Source organism: Bos mutus, chromosome 18 (genome assembly GCF_027580195.1).
Source record: "Bos mutus isolate GX-2022 chromosome 18, NWIPB_WYAK_1.1, whole genome shotgun sequence".
NCBI lineage: Eukaryota > Metazoa > Chordata > Mammalia > Artiodactyla > Bovidae > Bos > Bos mutus.
The window spans coordinates 61999095-62015653 of NC_091634.1; the positions used below are offsets into that span (position 1 = coordinate 61999095).

The 16559-nt window shown below is 38.8% G+C and overlaps 1 pseudogene; it reads right to left on the reverse strand.

Moving 5' to 3' along the window:
- Nucleotides 1-15215: 15215 nt before the first annotated feature.
- LOC102284914 (COP9 signalosome complex subunit 3-like) lies at nucleotides 15216-16241 on the reverse strand (annotated as a pseudogene).
- Between the last annotated feature and the right edge of the window lie 318 nt (nucleotides 16242-16559).

Consider the following 16559-nt stretch of genomic DNA (forward strand, 5'->3'; position numbering starts at 1 on the left):
TTCTTAAGGAGGGAAAAGTCTATTCAGGTCATTTGCCATTTTTTTTGGTGTCCACTTTTAAATTGTTTTTTAATATTAATTTGTATGAGTTATTTACACATTTGGGATACTAACCCCTTATTAGTTATATCATTTGCACATATATTCTCCCATTCAGTAGTCTGTCTTTTCATTTTGTCAATGGTTTCCTTTATTGTGAAAAATCTTTTAAGTTTCATCTCTATTTGTTTATATTTGCTTTGGTTCCTTTTGCCTCTGGAGACATATAAAACAAATGGCACTTCAATTTATGTCAGAATGTTCTGCCTATATTCTCTTCTAGTATTTTTATGGTTTCAGGTCTTACATTAATACTTTTGGAGATTTTTAGTTTAGTTTTGCATATTGTTGCTGTTATTTGGTCACTCAGTCTTGTCCAACTCTTCACAACTTCATGGACGGCAACACACCAGGCTTCCCTATCCTTCATTATCTCCCAGAATTTGCTCAAATTCATGTCCTTTGAGTCAGTGATGCCAGCCAACCATCTCATCCTCTGTCACTCCCTTCTGCTCCTGCCTTTAATCTTTCACAGCATCAGGGTCTTTTCCAATGGGTCAGCTCTTAGCGTGAGGTGGCCAAAGTATTGGAGCTTCTGCTTCAAGATTAGTCCTTTTTTTTTTTTAAATTTTATTTTATTTTTAAACTTTACAATATTGTATTAGTTTTGCCAAATATCGAAATGAATCCGCCACAGGTTTTGATGAATATTCAGGGTTGATTTCCTTTAGGATTGACTGATTTTATCTCCTTGAAGTCCAAGGGATGCTCAAGAATCTTCTTCAGCACCATAGTTCAAAAGCATAAATTCTTTGGTGCTCAGCCTTCTTTATGGTCCAACTCTCACATCCATACATGACTACTGCAAAACCCATAGCTTTGACTATATGGACTTTTGTAGCCAAAGTGATATCTCTGCTTTTTAATATGCTGTCTAGGTTTGTCATAGCTTTTCTTCCAAGGAGCAGACATCTTTTAATTTCATGACCGCAGTCACCATCCACAGTGATTCTGGAGCTCAAGAAAATAAATTCTGTCACTGTTTCCATTTTCCCTGCCATTTATTTTCCATTGAGTGATGGGACCAGATTCCATGATCTTTGTTTTTTGAATGTTGAGTTTTAAGCCAGCTTTTTCACTCTCTTCTTTCACCTTCATCAAGAGGCTCTTTAGTTCCTCTTCATTTTCTGCCACTGGGGTGGTATCATCTCTGTATCTGAGGTTATTGATATTTCTCCCAGCTATCTTGATTCTGTCTAGTCAAAGCTATTTTTTTTTTAGTAGTTATGTATGGATGTGAGAGTTGGATCATAAAGAAAGCTGAGTGCCAGAGAATTGGTGCTTTAAAACTGTGGTGTTGGAGAAGACTCTTGAGGGTCTCTTGGACTGCAAGGAGATGAAGCCAGTCAGTGTTAAGGAAATCATTCCTGAATAGTCATTGGAAGGACTAGTGCTGAATCTGAAACTCCAATACTTTGGCCACCTGTTGCAAAGAACTGACTTACTGGAAAAGACATTGATGATGTGTAAGATTAAAGGCTGGAGGAGAAAGGGATGACAGAGGATGAGATGGTTTGATGGTATCATCTGCTTGATGGATATGCATTTGAGCAGGATCTGGGAGTTGCTGATGGACAGAGAAGCCTGGCGTGCTGCAGTCCATGGTGTCACAAAGAGTTGGACACGACTGAGCAACTGAACTGAACTGATCTTGATTCTAGCTTGTAATTCATCCAGTCTAGCATTTAGCATGATGTATCCATACTAAATAAGCAGAGTGACAATATACAGCCTTGACATATGCCTTTCCCAATTTTGAACCAGTACATTGTTCTGTGTCCTATTCTAACTGTTGCTTCTTGGCTTGCATACAGATTTCTCAGGAGGCAGGTAAGGTAGTCTGGTATTCTCATCTCTTTAAAAAAATTTTCCAGTTTTCTGTGAGCTACACAGTTAAAGGTTTTAGCATAGTCACTGAGACAGATATTTTTCTGGGATTCCCTTTCTTTTTCCATGATCCAATGGATGTTGTAAATTGATCTCTTGTACCTGTGCATTTTCTAAATGCAGCTTGCACACCTGGAAGTTCTTAGTTCAGTACCGTTGAAGCCTAGCTTGAAGGGTTGTATGTGCTGTGAGAAAATGTTCTAATTTCATTTTTTACGTGTAGCTGTCCAGTTTTCCCAGCACCATTTAAAGAGAATGTCTTCTCCATTGTATATTCTTGCCTTTCTTTTTCATAGATTAATTGGTTGTAGGTGTGTGGGATTTTTTTTTCTGGGCACTCTATTCTGTTCCATTGACCTGTGTGTTTATTTTTTGTGCCAGTACATGCTGTTTTGATTACTGCAGCTCTGAAATATAGCCTGAAGTCAAGGAGCATGAGATATTCTTTCTTCTCAAAATTGCATTAGCAATTAAGCAGTTTTTTGGTTCTATATATATTTTAGGATTATTTGTTCTAGTTTGGTAAAATATGTCATGTGCATTTTGATAGGAATTACATTAAATCTGTAGCTTGCTTTGAGTAGTATAAACATTTAAACAGTACTAAGTCTTCCAACCTATGAACACAGGATATCTTTCCATTTCTTTGTATGATCTTCAATTGCCTTCATCAACATAATTAAAAGAGATATATGCACCCCCCTCTGTTTGTAGCAACATTATTTAAAGTAGTCATCCATTATATAGATGTTGTAGATAAGATTTATTACATTGAGAAAGTTTCTTGCTAAAATATTAAATCATACACAGCTCTTGAATATTATAAATGTTTTTAATAAGTATTGAAATTATTGTGTGTATATATGTGCCCATATACATTTAAATATGCTTATTATATAATTTGAATGTACATAATTGTCAAAATTTTGAAGAATGTCAGAGTTTTACCCTGTTTGCCTGTTGCTGATTCAGAGATGACAGCAGAAGACAAGATACCTTTGAGTCAGTGGCAAACAGCTTTCTCAAGGCAGAGCAGGCAGTGTGAGTATCAACAAGTCTGTGCTGGTTCTCCTTGCTCCCAAGCCCCACACGGTGATGTGAGGGGGCTCACAATCCTAAGAACACCATGGGTTTGTGTCACAGTTTAAGAATGTAGGGTGGGAGCTCAGCAAGTTTTAATAGAAGAGCAAACACTGTAGTAAAAGCCAAAACCAACCGATTCTTCTGCCACATATGGTGAGCAGTTACAAAGTAGTCATGCTATTAAAAAAAATAGACAGGATATGGAAGGAAACTGTGTCCATGAACAGATGAATGAATAAATGTAGATATTACCTGGCCATAAAAAGAATGAAATTCTGCCTTTTGCAACAACATAGATGAACCTGGAGGGCATTATGCTAGTAAAATAAGTCTGACAGAGAAACAAATTCTCTGTTATCACCTATATGTGGAATCTAAAAGATAAAACAAATAAATGATTGCAACACAACAGAAACAGGTACAGAGATATAGAGAACAAACTAGTGATTCCCAGTGGGGAGAGGGAAGTGGGGAAGAGTAAGACAGGGATAGGCAATAAAGAGATGCAAATTATTAAAAGTAAAATATATAGGCAACAAGGATATATTACATAACACAGGGAATATAACCAATATTTTGCAATACAATCTATAAAACATTTTATCACTATGTTGTACACCTGAAACTAATATAATACTGCAGATCAACTATACTTCAAAAAAAAAAAAAAAAAAGTAGGGACGTTTTCATCACCAAACTGATCATCTTCTCCTTGTTGGAAGCATTTAGAACTTGGTGAAACTTGTGCCACCTTGCTCTGAAGCAAGACCACTTCAGTAAAACCTCCTGTAAATGCCCAGCCTCATGTTGAGGAAAATAACAGAACTTTCTTGTGAATCTTTCCTTCCCCACCCACAACCAACATAACTCGAAGAAAATAAACTTTCTGTTCTGAGTGTGGAACTTGGAGCCAGCTATGGTGGTGGGCCGAGGAGGCCAGCCCACTGAATATCCAGCCAGCACACTGGTTCACCTCACAATATCTGCAGTGTCTCTCCTTCTGCTGATGGGAGATAAATAGGGCTCTCCACCCAGGGTAGGAACTCCCCAGGTCTGTAGGTGCCCAATATGCTACTGGAGATCACTGGAGAAATAACTCCAGAAAGAATGAAGGGATGGAGCCAAAGCAAAAAAAAAAAAACACAAAGCTGTGGATGTGACTGGTGATAGAAGCAAGGTCTGATGCTGTAAAGAGCAGTATTGCATAGGAACCTGGAATGTTAGGTCCATGAATCAAGGCAAATTGGAAGTGGTCAAACAGGAGATGGCAACAGTGAACATCGACATGCTAGGAATCAGCGAACTAAAATGGACTGGAATTGGTGTATTTAACTCAGATGACCATTATATCTACTACTGTGGGCAGGAATCCCTCAGAAGAAATGGAGTAGCCATCATGGTCAACAAAAGAGTCTGAAATGCAGTACTTGGATGCAATCTCAAAAATGACAGAATGATCTCTGTTCGTTTCCAAGGCAAATCATTCAATATCACAGTAATTCAAGTCTATACCCCAACCAATAACACTGAAGAAGCTGAAGTTGAACGGTTCTATGAAGACCTACAAGACCTTTTAGAACTAACACCCAAAAAAGATGTCCTTTTCATTATAGGGGACTGGAATGCAAAAGTAGGAAGTCAAGAAACACCTAGAGTAACAGGCGAATTTGGCCTTGGAATACGGAATGAAGAAGGGCAAAGGCTAATAGAGTTTTGCCAAGAGAATGCACTGGTCATAGCAAACACCCTCTTCCAACAACACAAGAGAAGACTCTACACATGGACATCACCAGATGGTCAACACCGAAATCAGATTGATTATATTCTTTGCAGCCAAAGATGGACAAGCTCTATACAGTCAGCAAAAAAAGACTGGGAGCTGACTGTGGTTCAGATCATGAACTCTTTATTGTCAAATTCAGACTCAAATTGGAGAAGTAGAGAAAACCACTAGACCATTCAGGTATGACCTAAATCAGATTCCTTATGATTATACAGTGGAAGTGAGAAATAGACTTAAGGGCCTAGATCTGATAGATAGAGTGCCTGATGAACTATGGACTGAGGTTCATGACATTGTACAGGAGACAGGGATCAAGACCATCCCCATGGAAAAGAAATGCAAAAAATCAAAATGACTGTCTGAGGAGGCCTACAAATAGCTGGGAAAAGAAGAGAAGCAAAAAGCAAAGGAGAAAAGGAAAGATATAAACATCTGAATGCAGAGTTCCAAAGAAGAGGAAGGAGAGATAAGAAAGCCTTCCTTAGTGATCAATGCAAATAAATAGAGGAAAACAACAGAATGGGAAAGACTAGAGATCTCTTCAAGAAAATTAGAGATACCAAGGGAACATTTCATGCAAAGATGGGCTTGATAAAGGACAGAAATTGTATGGACCTAACAGAAGCAGAAGATATTAAGAAGAGGTGGCAAGAATGCACAGAAGAACTGTACAAAAAAGAACTTCATGACCCAGATAATCATGATGGTGTGATCACTCACCTAGAGCCAGACATCCTGGAATGTGAAGTCAAATGGGCCTTAGAAAGCATCACTGTGAACAACGCTACTGAAGGTGATGGAATTCCAGTTGAGCTGTTTCATATCCTGGAAGATGATGCTGTGAAAGTGCTTCACTCAATATGCCATAAAATTTGAAAAACTCAGCAGTGGCCACAGGACTGGAAAAGGTCAGTTTTCATTCCAATCCCAAAGAAAGGCAATGCCAAAGAATGCTCAAACTACCGCACAATTGCAATCATTTCACATGCTAGTAAAGTAATGCTCAAGATTCTCCAAGCCAGGCTTCAGCAGTACGTGAACCATGAACTTCCTGATGTTCAAGCTGGTTTTAGAAAAGGCAGAGGAACCAGAGATCAAATTGTCAACATCTGATGGATCATGGAAAAGGAAGAAAGTTCCAGAAAAACATCTATTTCTGCTTTATTGACTATGCCAAAGCCTTTGACTGTGTGGATCACAATAAACTATGGAAAATTCTGAAAGAGATGGGAATACCAGACCATCTGACCTGCCTCTTGAGAAACCTATATGCAGATCAGGAAAAACAGTTAGAACTGGACATGGAATAACAGACTGGTTCCAAATAGGAAAAGGAGTATGTCAGGGCTGCCTATTATCACCCTGCTTATTTAACCTCTATGTAGAGTACATCATGAGGAACGCTGGGCTGGAAGAAGCACAAGCTGGAATCAAGATTGCTGGGAGAAATATCAATAACCTCAGATATGCAGATGATACCACCCTTATAGCAGAAAATGAAGAGGAACTAAAAAGCCTCTTGATGCAAGTGAAAGAGGAGAGTGAAAAAGTTGGCTTAAAGCTCAACATTCGAAAACGAAGATCATGGCATCTGGTCCCATCACTTCATGGAAAATAGATGGGGAAATAGTGGAAACAGAGTCAGATTTAATTATCTTGGGTTCCAAAATCACTGCAGATTGTGATTGCAGCCATGAAATTCAAAGACGCTTACTCCTTGGAAGGAAAGTTATGACCAACCTAGATAGCATATTGAAAAGCACAGACATTACTTTGCCAACAAAGGTCTGTCTAGTCAAGGCTATGGTTTTTCCAGTGGTCGTGTATGGATGTGAGTTGGACTGTGAAGAAAGCTGAGTGCCGAAGAATTTATACTTTTGAACTATGGTGTTGGAGAAGACTCTTGAGAGTCCCTTGAACTGCAAGGAGATCCAACCAGTCCATTCTAAAGGAGATCAGTCCTTGATGTTCTTTGGAATACTGATGCTAAAGCTGTAACTCCAATACTTTGTCCACCTCATGCGAAGAGTTGTCTCATTGGAAAAGACTCTGATGCTGGGAGGGATTGTGGGCAGGAGGAGAAGGGGACGACAGAGAATGAGATTGCTGGATGGCATCACCAACTCGAGGGACATGAGTTTGGGTGAACTTCAGGAGTTGGTGATGGACAGGGAGGCCTGGCTTGCTGCAATTCATGGGGTAGCAAATAGTTGGACACGACTGAGCAACTGAACTGAGCTGAACTGACCCAGGGTATTGTTCAGGTTCAGTCACAGGTTTGTCTGACAGTGCTGGGGATGAGCAAAGAAGCTCCTCATCAGTGATAAAGAGCCAATCAGTGTTCCATTGTTCTGTCATTTATTGGTGATAATGCAGGAGATAGATAGGTTCTAGGTTAGGCATTTATAAGTAGCTGCCTGTTTACATTTCATGGGGCAAGAAAAAGGCTGGCTTCAGGCCAGACACTTATAACTATCCTCCTGTTAGCATAGACTGAGGCAGGAGATAGGTGGGCTCCAGGTTAATCAATTTACAGTTTACAATCAGCCTCCTCTCTACTCTCCCAAATGGAACAATAGGGAAAGGGTAAATAACCAGGCTTTGTTTCTTGGGGACACCTTAAAATTACACTCATAGCAGAAATGAAGAGGAGCTAGCCCCTGTAAACCATTAAGAGGACACACATTTCCCTTCCTTGGGAGGGAGATGCTGCACGTGCATAGAAACTCTCCTCAGGGTCAAAAGGCAGGGAATGTCAGAGCATAATGAGTCTTGCTTCTCCCAATGCCTTTGCATTGAAATCTATATTGGCTGAGGGGTGCACGCACACCTAGGGGAGGATCCTGAGGCAAATTAGCCTGAAGGAGCAAAACAAGATTAGCCAGAGGGAAGACAAAGACCTGGAAAATGAATTTAAACTTCCTAAAGACACAACTCTTGTTACTGACACCAAGTTCACCTGTGCATCTTTCCTCATGTACTCTGCTTTTTTAATAAATTCTTTAAATTTCTCTTTACTTTTCATCTCCTCATCAGAATTTATTCTTTTCAAGGCAGGCAAGGACTGAGGACTTAGGCTATAGTGGTTGGCCTCTGTGGTCTAGTGGTTAGAACTGCTGATCAGGGAACTAAGGCCTCGTTTTCAGCTACTGTTCACTGCTGCAGGCATCCAAAATTGGAGCGCTCGTCTCTCCTTTTCTCTTCCTCTTAACTAGTACATCCCATCACAACATCAGAGTCTCAGTGAGAGAGATTATTCCTGCCAGACACTCTCTTTCTCATCACCACAACCAGGGTACAGTTTCCAATTTGGAGGGGCCAGAAACACAGCGCCACCAGGCTGCCCTGTGGGAGAAGGACGAGGTCGAGGCTTTGGTCCTGATCCACGTGAGAGGCTTCATTATAGCCTTCCCAGTCTTCAAGGACTCACCTTCTACTTTTTGGTGCAATTTCTGTACAGTTCAAGGGAGCAGTTTAAAGGGTCATGTCAAGTAGTCAGTTAATAGAGTTTCAGTCTAACTTCCAGTAATTAGGTTTCCCATCTTCCTAGACCAGGTTTCTCAACATTAGCACTAGTATCCAGCACTATTTTAGGCTGGATAATTCATGTTTTAACCAAAGACTGTACATATTTAATATTTACCTTTTTCTAAAAAGACTTTTTAAAGGGCATTCTTAAGTACACAGAAAAATTGAGAGGAAGATACAGAATTTCCTGTATAGCCCCTGCTCTCACACGTGTGTTCAGTTCAGTTCAGTTGCTCAGTCGTGTCTGACTCTTTCTGACCCCATGAACTGCAGCAGGCCAGGCCTCCCTGTCTATTACCAACTCCCAGAGTCCACCCAAACCCATGTCCATTGAGTTGGTGATGCCATCCAGCCATCTCATCCTCTGTTGTCCCCTTCTCCTCCTGCCCTCAATCTTTCCCAGCATCAGGGTCTTTTCAAATGAGTCAGCTCTTCACATCAGGTGGCCAAAGTATTGGAGCTTCAGCTTCACATCAGTCCTTCCAATGAACACCCAGGACTGATCTCCTTTAGAATGGACTGGTTGGATCTCCTTTCAGTCCAAGGGACTCTCAAGAGTCTTCTCCAACATCAAAGTTCAAAAGCATCAATTCTTTGGTGCTCAGCTTTCTTTGTAGTCCAACTTTCACATCCATACATGACCACTGGAAAAATCATAGCCTTGACTAGGACGGATCTTTGTTGACAAAGTAATGTCTGCTTTTCAATATGCTATCTAGGTTGGTCATAACTTTCCTTCCAAGGAGTAAGTGTATTTTAGTTTCATGGCTGCAGTCACCATCTGCAGTGATTTTGGAGCCCAGAAAAATAAAGTCTGACACTGTTTCCACTGTTCCCTCATCTATTTCCCATGAAGTGATGGGACTAGATGCCATGATCTTCGTTTTCTGAATGTTGAGCTTTAAGCCAACTTTTTCACTCTCCTCTTTCACTTTCATCAAGACGCTCTTTAGTTCTTCACTTTCTGCCACAAGGGTTGTGTAGCCTTCCCATTATCAATATCCTCCATCACTGTAGCACATTTGTTACAATTGATAAACCTACTTTGACGCATCATTATCACCCAAAGGCCATAGTTTATGTTAGGGTTCACCCCTGGGGTTCTACATTCAATGGATTCGGACACATGTATAGTCACATTTATCCATCATCTTAATATCATGCAGGGCATTTTCACTGCCCTAAAAATTCTCTGTGCTCTACCTATTCATCCCTTTCCTCCTATCCCTACCCCTAGCAACTACTTGTCTTTTAAATGTCTCCAGAGTTTGGATTTTCTAGAATGTCATATATTTAGAATAATGTAGCATGTAGCCTTTTCAGATTGGCATCTTTCACTAGAGAAATTTAAATTTTCTCTATCTTTTCATGACTTGATAACTCATTTCTTTTTACTGCTTCATTATATTCCATATTCTGGGTGCACTGCTATATATTTATCCATTCACCTACTGAAGGAAATCTTGATTACATCCACTTTGGGGCAATTATGAGTAAAACTGCAATAAATATCTGTGAGCAGACTTTTGTGCAGACACAAGTATCCAATTTCTTTGAAGTAAGTACCAGGGAGTGCCATTGCTATCATATGTTAAAAGTATGTTTAGTTTTATAAGAAATTACCAAATCATCTTCCAAAGTGAAAGTGAAAGTTGTTCAGTCATGTCCAACTCTTTGCAACCCTGTGGGCTATACAGTCCATGGAATTCTCCAGGCCAGAATAGTGGAGTGGGTAGCCTTTCCCTTCTCCAGGGGATCTTCCAGACCCAGAAATTGAACCCGGGTCTCCTGCATTGCAGGAAGATTCTTTACCAACTGAGCTATCAGGGAAGCCCAAGTTTTATATGAAATTACCAAATCATCCTCCAAAGTGTCTGCTATATTTTGTACATATATCAGCAATGATTGAGTTCTGCAGTTCCACATACTTTCCAGTATTTGATGTTATTAATGTTCTAGATTTTGGCCAACTAATAGGTGTGTGTGTATATGTGTTAGTCGCTCACTCATGTCCAATCTTTACCATCTGATGGACTATATAGCCTGCCAAGTTCCTCAGTCCATGAGATTTCCCAGGCAAGAATACTGAAGTGGGTTGCCATTCCCTTCTTCAGATCTTCCCAATCCAGGGATCAAACCCAGGTAACCTGCATTGTAGGCAGACTCTATCAACTGAGTCACCAGGGAAGCCCCTAATAAATGTGTAGTAGTGGTATAATCTTGGTGAGTTTTGATATATGCTTACATTCATAATACAATCACCACAATCAAGATACTAAACTTATCTATTCACTCCAAAACTTTCCTTGGGTTCTCCTGTAGTTTTCTTGGTGTGATAAGTACACTTAAAATGAGATTTCTCCTATTAACATATTTTTAATTTATCTATTTTTAATTCAAGGATAATTGTTTTACAATATTTTGTTGGTGTCAGCCATACACCAACATGAATCAGCAATAGGTATACATATGTCCCCTCCCTCTTGAGCCTCCCCCACACCTCCTACTCCATCCCTTTAGGTAGTCACAGAGCCCCAGTATGGTTTCCCTGAGTCACACAGGAAATTCTCTGTTTTACATATGGTAAAGGACTGTAGAAGATTGTGAAAGTCACTCAGTCAAGTCCGACTCTTTTTGACCCCATGAACTATACAGTCCAGGGAATTTTCCAGGCCAGAGTACTGGAGTGGGTAGCCGTTCCCTTCTCCAAGGGATCTTCCCAAACCAGGGATCAAACCCAGGTCTCCTGCATTGCAGGCGGATTTTTTACCAGCTGAGCCATTAGGGAAGCCCTAGGATACTGGAGTGTGTAGTCTACCCCTTCTCCAGTAGATCTTCCCGACCCAGGAATCAAACCAGGGTCTACTGCATTGCATGAGGATTCTTTACCAACTGAGCTATCAGAGAAGCCTCTTACATGTGCTAGAATATATGTTTCCTTGCTACTTTCTCCATTCATCCTACCCTCACCTTCCTCTGCCCTTCCATGTCCATAAGTCTGTTCTCTACATCTGTGTCTCCATTGCTGCCTTCCAAATACATTCATCAGTACCATCTTTCTAGATTCCATATATATGTGTTAACATATGATACTTGTTTTTTCTCTTTCTGACTTACTCTCTCTGCTTAACAGGCTCTAGGTTCCATCTCATTAATACTGATTCAAATGCTGAGTATTTTATGGCTGAGTACAATTCCACTGTGTATACGTAATACAACTTCTTTATCCATTCATCTATCAATGGACATCTAAGATGCTTCCATGTCCTAACTATTATAAACAGGTATGCAGTGAACATTGGAGTACATGTGTCTTTTTAAATTATGGTTTTCTCAGGCTATATGCCTAATAGTGGGATTGTTGGGTCATATGTTGGATAGCTTTATTCTTAGTTTTTAAGGAATCTCCATACAGTCTTCCATAGTGGCTTCATCAATTTACATTCCCACCAACAGTGCAAGAGGGTTCATTTTTCTCCACATCCTCTCTGGCATATTTATTCTTTGTAGATTTTTTGATGATGGCCATTCTGACCAGTGTGAGGTGATATCTGATTATAGTTTTGATTTGCATTTCTCTAATAGTGAGTGATGTTGATCATCTTTTCATGTGTTTGTTAGCCATCTGTATGTCTTCTTTGGAGAAATGTCTGCTTAGGTCTTTTGCTCATTTTTTGATTGAGTTGTTTGCTTTTCTGGTATTGAGTTGCATGAGCTGCTTGTATATTTTGAAAATTAATCCTTTGTCAGTTGTTTCATTTGCTATTATTTTCTCCCATTCTGACGGTTTGTTTTTTCACCTTGTTTATAGATTCCTTTGTTGTCCAAAAGTCTTTAAATTAAATTAGGTCCCAATTGTTTATTTTTGTTTTTATTTCCATTACTCTAGGAGGTGGGTCTTGCTGTGATTTATGTCATACAGTGTTCTGCATATGCTTTCCTTTAAGAGTTTTATAATTTCTTGTCTTACATTTAGGTATTTAATCCAGTTGGAATATATCTTTGGGTATGGAGTTAGGAAATGTTCTAATTTCATTATTTTGCATGTAACTGTCCAGTCCTCCCAGCACCATTTATTGAAGAGATTATCTTTGCTCCATTGTATATTCTTGCCTCCTTTGTTGATGATAAGGTGCCCATAGGTGCTTGGGTTTATCTTTGAGCTTTTCATCTTGTTCCATTGGTCTACATTTCTATTTTTGTGACAGTACCATACTGTCTTGATGATTGTAGCTTTGTAGTTAGTCTGAAGTCAGGCAGTTTGATTCCTTCATCTCCATTCTTTCTACTTGGGGTCTTTTGTGTTTCCATACAAATTGTGATTTTTTTTTGTTTTGTTCTAGTTCTGTGAAAAATTCCATTGGTCATTTGATAGGGATCACTTTAAATCTTTCGACTGCATTTGGTGGAATAGTCATTTTCACAATATTGATTCTTCCAACCCAGGTACATGGAATATCTCTTCATCTGTTTATGTCATCTTTGATTTCTTTCATCAGTGTCTCATAGTTTTGTGTATACAGCTCTTTTGTCTCCTTAAGATGTTTATTCCTAGGCAGTTTATTCATTCTGTTTTAATGGTAAATGGGACTGATTCCTTACTTTTTGTTTCTGATTTTTATTGTTATTGTATAGGGCTGCAAGTGATTTCTGTGTATTGATTTTGCATCTTGAAACTTTATTAAATTCACTGATTGGCTCTATTAATTTTCTGGTAGTATCTTTAGGAGTTTTTTAAGGTACAGTATCATGTCATCTGAAAACAGTGAGAGTTTTACTTCTTCTTTTCTAATCTGAATTCCTTTTATTTCTTTTACTTCTCTGATTGCTGTGGCTATGACTTCCAAAATTATATTGAATAATAGTGATGAGAGTGGCCCATTTATCTTATTTATGATCTTAGAGGGAATGGCTTCAGTTTTTCAAGATTAATAATGATGTTTGCTGTGGGTTTATCATGGCTTTTATTATGCTGAAGTAGGCTCCTTCTATGCCCTTTTTTAAAAGAATTTTTATTATAAACTGGTGCTCAATTTTGTTGAAAGTTTTTTCTGGATCTATTGAGATTATCATATGGTTTTATCTTTCAGTTTGTTGATATGGTGTAGCACATTGATTAATTTGTGTAGATTGAAGAATCCTTGCATCCTTGGGTAAACTCAATTTGATTATGGTGTATCATCTTTTTAATGTGTTATTGAATTTTGTTTGCTAGAATTTTGTTGAGGATTTTTGCATCTATGTTCATCAGTGATATTGTCCTGTAAGTTTCTTTTTTGTGATGTCTTTATCTGGTTTTGGTATCAGGGTGATGGTTGCCTCATACATTAAGTTTGGAAGTATTCCTTCCTCTGCAATTTTTCAAAAGCGTTTCAGAAAGATAGGCATTAGTTCTCTCTAAATGTTTGATAGAATTCCCCTGTGATACTATATGGCCCTGGGCTTTTGTGTTTTGGGAGATTTTTGATCACGGTTTCTATTTCAGTGCTTATAATTGACTTATTCATAGTTTCTGTTTCTTCCTGGTTCAGTCTTAGTACCTTAAACTTTTCTAAGAATCTGTCCACTTCTTCCATGTTGTTCATTTTATCAGCATACAGTTGCCCATAATAGTCTCTTTTCATCCTTTGTATTTCTGCATTGTCTGTTGTAACCTCTTCTTTTTCATTTCTAATTTTGTTGATTTGACTCTTCTCCCTTTTTGTCTTAATGAGTTTGGCTAATGGCTTGTCAGTTTTGTTCATCTTCTCAAAAACAAAAACAAAAACAAAAACAAAAAACCCAACAACAGTTTTTAGTTGTATTAATCTTTAATATTGTTTCCTTCACTTCTTTCTCATTTATTTATGCTCTAATCTTTTTGATTTCTTTCCTTCTGCTAACTTTGGGGTTTTTTTGTTTTTCTTTTCCCAATTGCTTTATGTAAAGTTAGGTTGTCTATTCAATGTTTTTCTTGTTTCTTGAGGCAGGATTGTATTGCTATAAATTTCCTTCTGAGAACTGCTTTTGCTGCATCCCATAAGTTTTGGGTCATAGTGTTTTCATTGTCTCTAGGAATTTTTTATTTCCTTTTTTATTTTTTCAGTGACCTGTTTGTTATTTAGAAATGTATTGTTTAATTGCCATAATCACCATGTACTTTTGTTTCTTACAGTTTTTCTTTCTGTCACTGATATCAAGTCTCATAGCATTTTGGTCAGAAACACGCTTGATATGATTTCAATTTTTGTAATTCTACTAAGGCTTTATTTATGACCCAAGATGTGGTCTATCCTGGAGAATGTTCCATGTGCACTTGAGAAGAAAGTGTATTCTGCATTTGGATGGAATGTCCTGAATATATCAATTAGGTCCATCTGGTCTAATGTGTCATTTAAGGCTTGTGTTTTGTTATTAATTTTCTGTTTTGATGATCTGTCCTTTGGTGTAAGTGGGGTGTTAAAATCCCCTACTATTATAGTGTTATTGTCAGTTTCTTCTTTTATGTCTGTTAGTGTTTGTCTTATGCACCTATGTTGGATGCACAAATATTTACGATTGTTACATCTACTTCTTGGACTGGTCCATTGATTGTTATGTAGTGTCCTTCTTTATTTCTGCAATATTCCTTATTTGATGGTCTACTTTGTCTGATATAAGAATTGCTACTCCAGCTTTCCTTTGATTTCCACTTGCATGTAATATATTTTTCCATCCTTTCACTTTCACTCTGTATATGTCTCTAGGTCTGAAGTAGACCTCTTGTAGACACATATATACATGTCTTGTTTATATATCAATTTGATCAGTTTGTGTCTTTTGGTTGGGCAATTTAATCTGTTTACATTTAAAGTAATTATTGATATGTATGCTTATGGTCGATGTGAAGCATGGCAGGGTTGTATTTTTCAGGGTTATTGTGGAAACTGACCATCCTATCCTTCTGATTAATACTTGTGAAAATCTCATCACCTTCTGTCATGTACAGGACATAGTTTTCTGCCTCCTGAAGCTTAGATAACTGCAAACAAATTGTAATATCTTGTAATGACAGTGTTAAAAAGGTCTTGGTGTGCCTGTGAACAGGCACTGCTCCACCAGCCTCTGTTGTGGTTTCATGTAAAGGTCTTGCTGTGCTTGGTCACCAGGCTGTGGAGCTCAGAGGGGTTGTTGATGGAGTACACTTTTGCTAACTTGTGGTATGTATTAAGCGAAGAGGCTTAATGAATCTATCCATGATTTGAGACATTTATTTCAGCAGCTGCTGTAAGTATTTTCCCCAGAAGGATCAAAGAAATCAGAACATATTTTTTATAAGACTCCAGCATGATGTGACTGACAGCCATAGTGGGCGTGGTGATGGCCTGCTCATAGAAGTAAAGCACCTGCTTGACGTTCTTCAGCCTGGTGTAAACCATCCTGCTGTAGTAATAGCAGCCCAGGAAGTGCTTCACAACATAGGGCCTATTCTCTTTGCAGATGTCCACCATGTCCATGTCCAGGTACAGTAGGGCTGGCTTAGACCATTTTGCCAGCAAACTGCTGGCAAAGGTAGGTGTGCACAGAGGTCACCTGGTTTGTGTTCATTTATATCTTGTTGATGGCCTGCCTAAGGATGCCAATTATATGCAGGGGCTGTTTTCTATCCACAATTGCATCTGTTAGCTGATGGCAAAGTCTAGTAACTAGACACAACAATAGCAAAATATTGGAGAAATAAATGACTACAGGGTGGAACACATGCCCTGGAGAAGATGAAAACCAAATTGCCCTAACAGGTGTCTATTTCATAGCAGATGTGCTCCCTGTTATAAGTGCTGATAAAGAACTGAACATGGGAGAAGAACCTCTTGAAGTTGGGAATGCTGGGCATAGAAAACTTCACAAACCTTGGGTGGAGAGTTGGTTGACACTGTTAACAAACTGCTCCAGGGCTGATGCCATGTTCCTAGCTGTCAAGTGGTGGAGACAGCACATGCCTCCTAACACATTTTAAAGTTCACAATACTATATTGTTAGCTGTAGGTGCTATGTTGTGCAGCAGATATCTAGAATTCATTCATGTTGAAAAACTGAAAATTTAAGCCTATCAAACAATAACTTCCCTTTTCCCTCACCCTCCATCTCTTGGCAGCCACCATTCTATTCTTTGCTTCTCTGAGTTTGACTACTTTAGATGCCTTATGTAGGTAGAATCAGG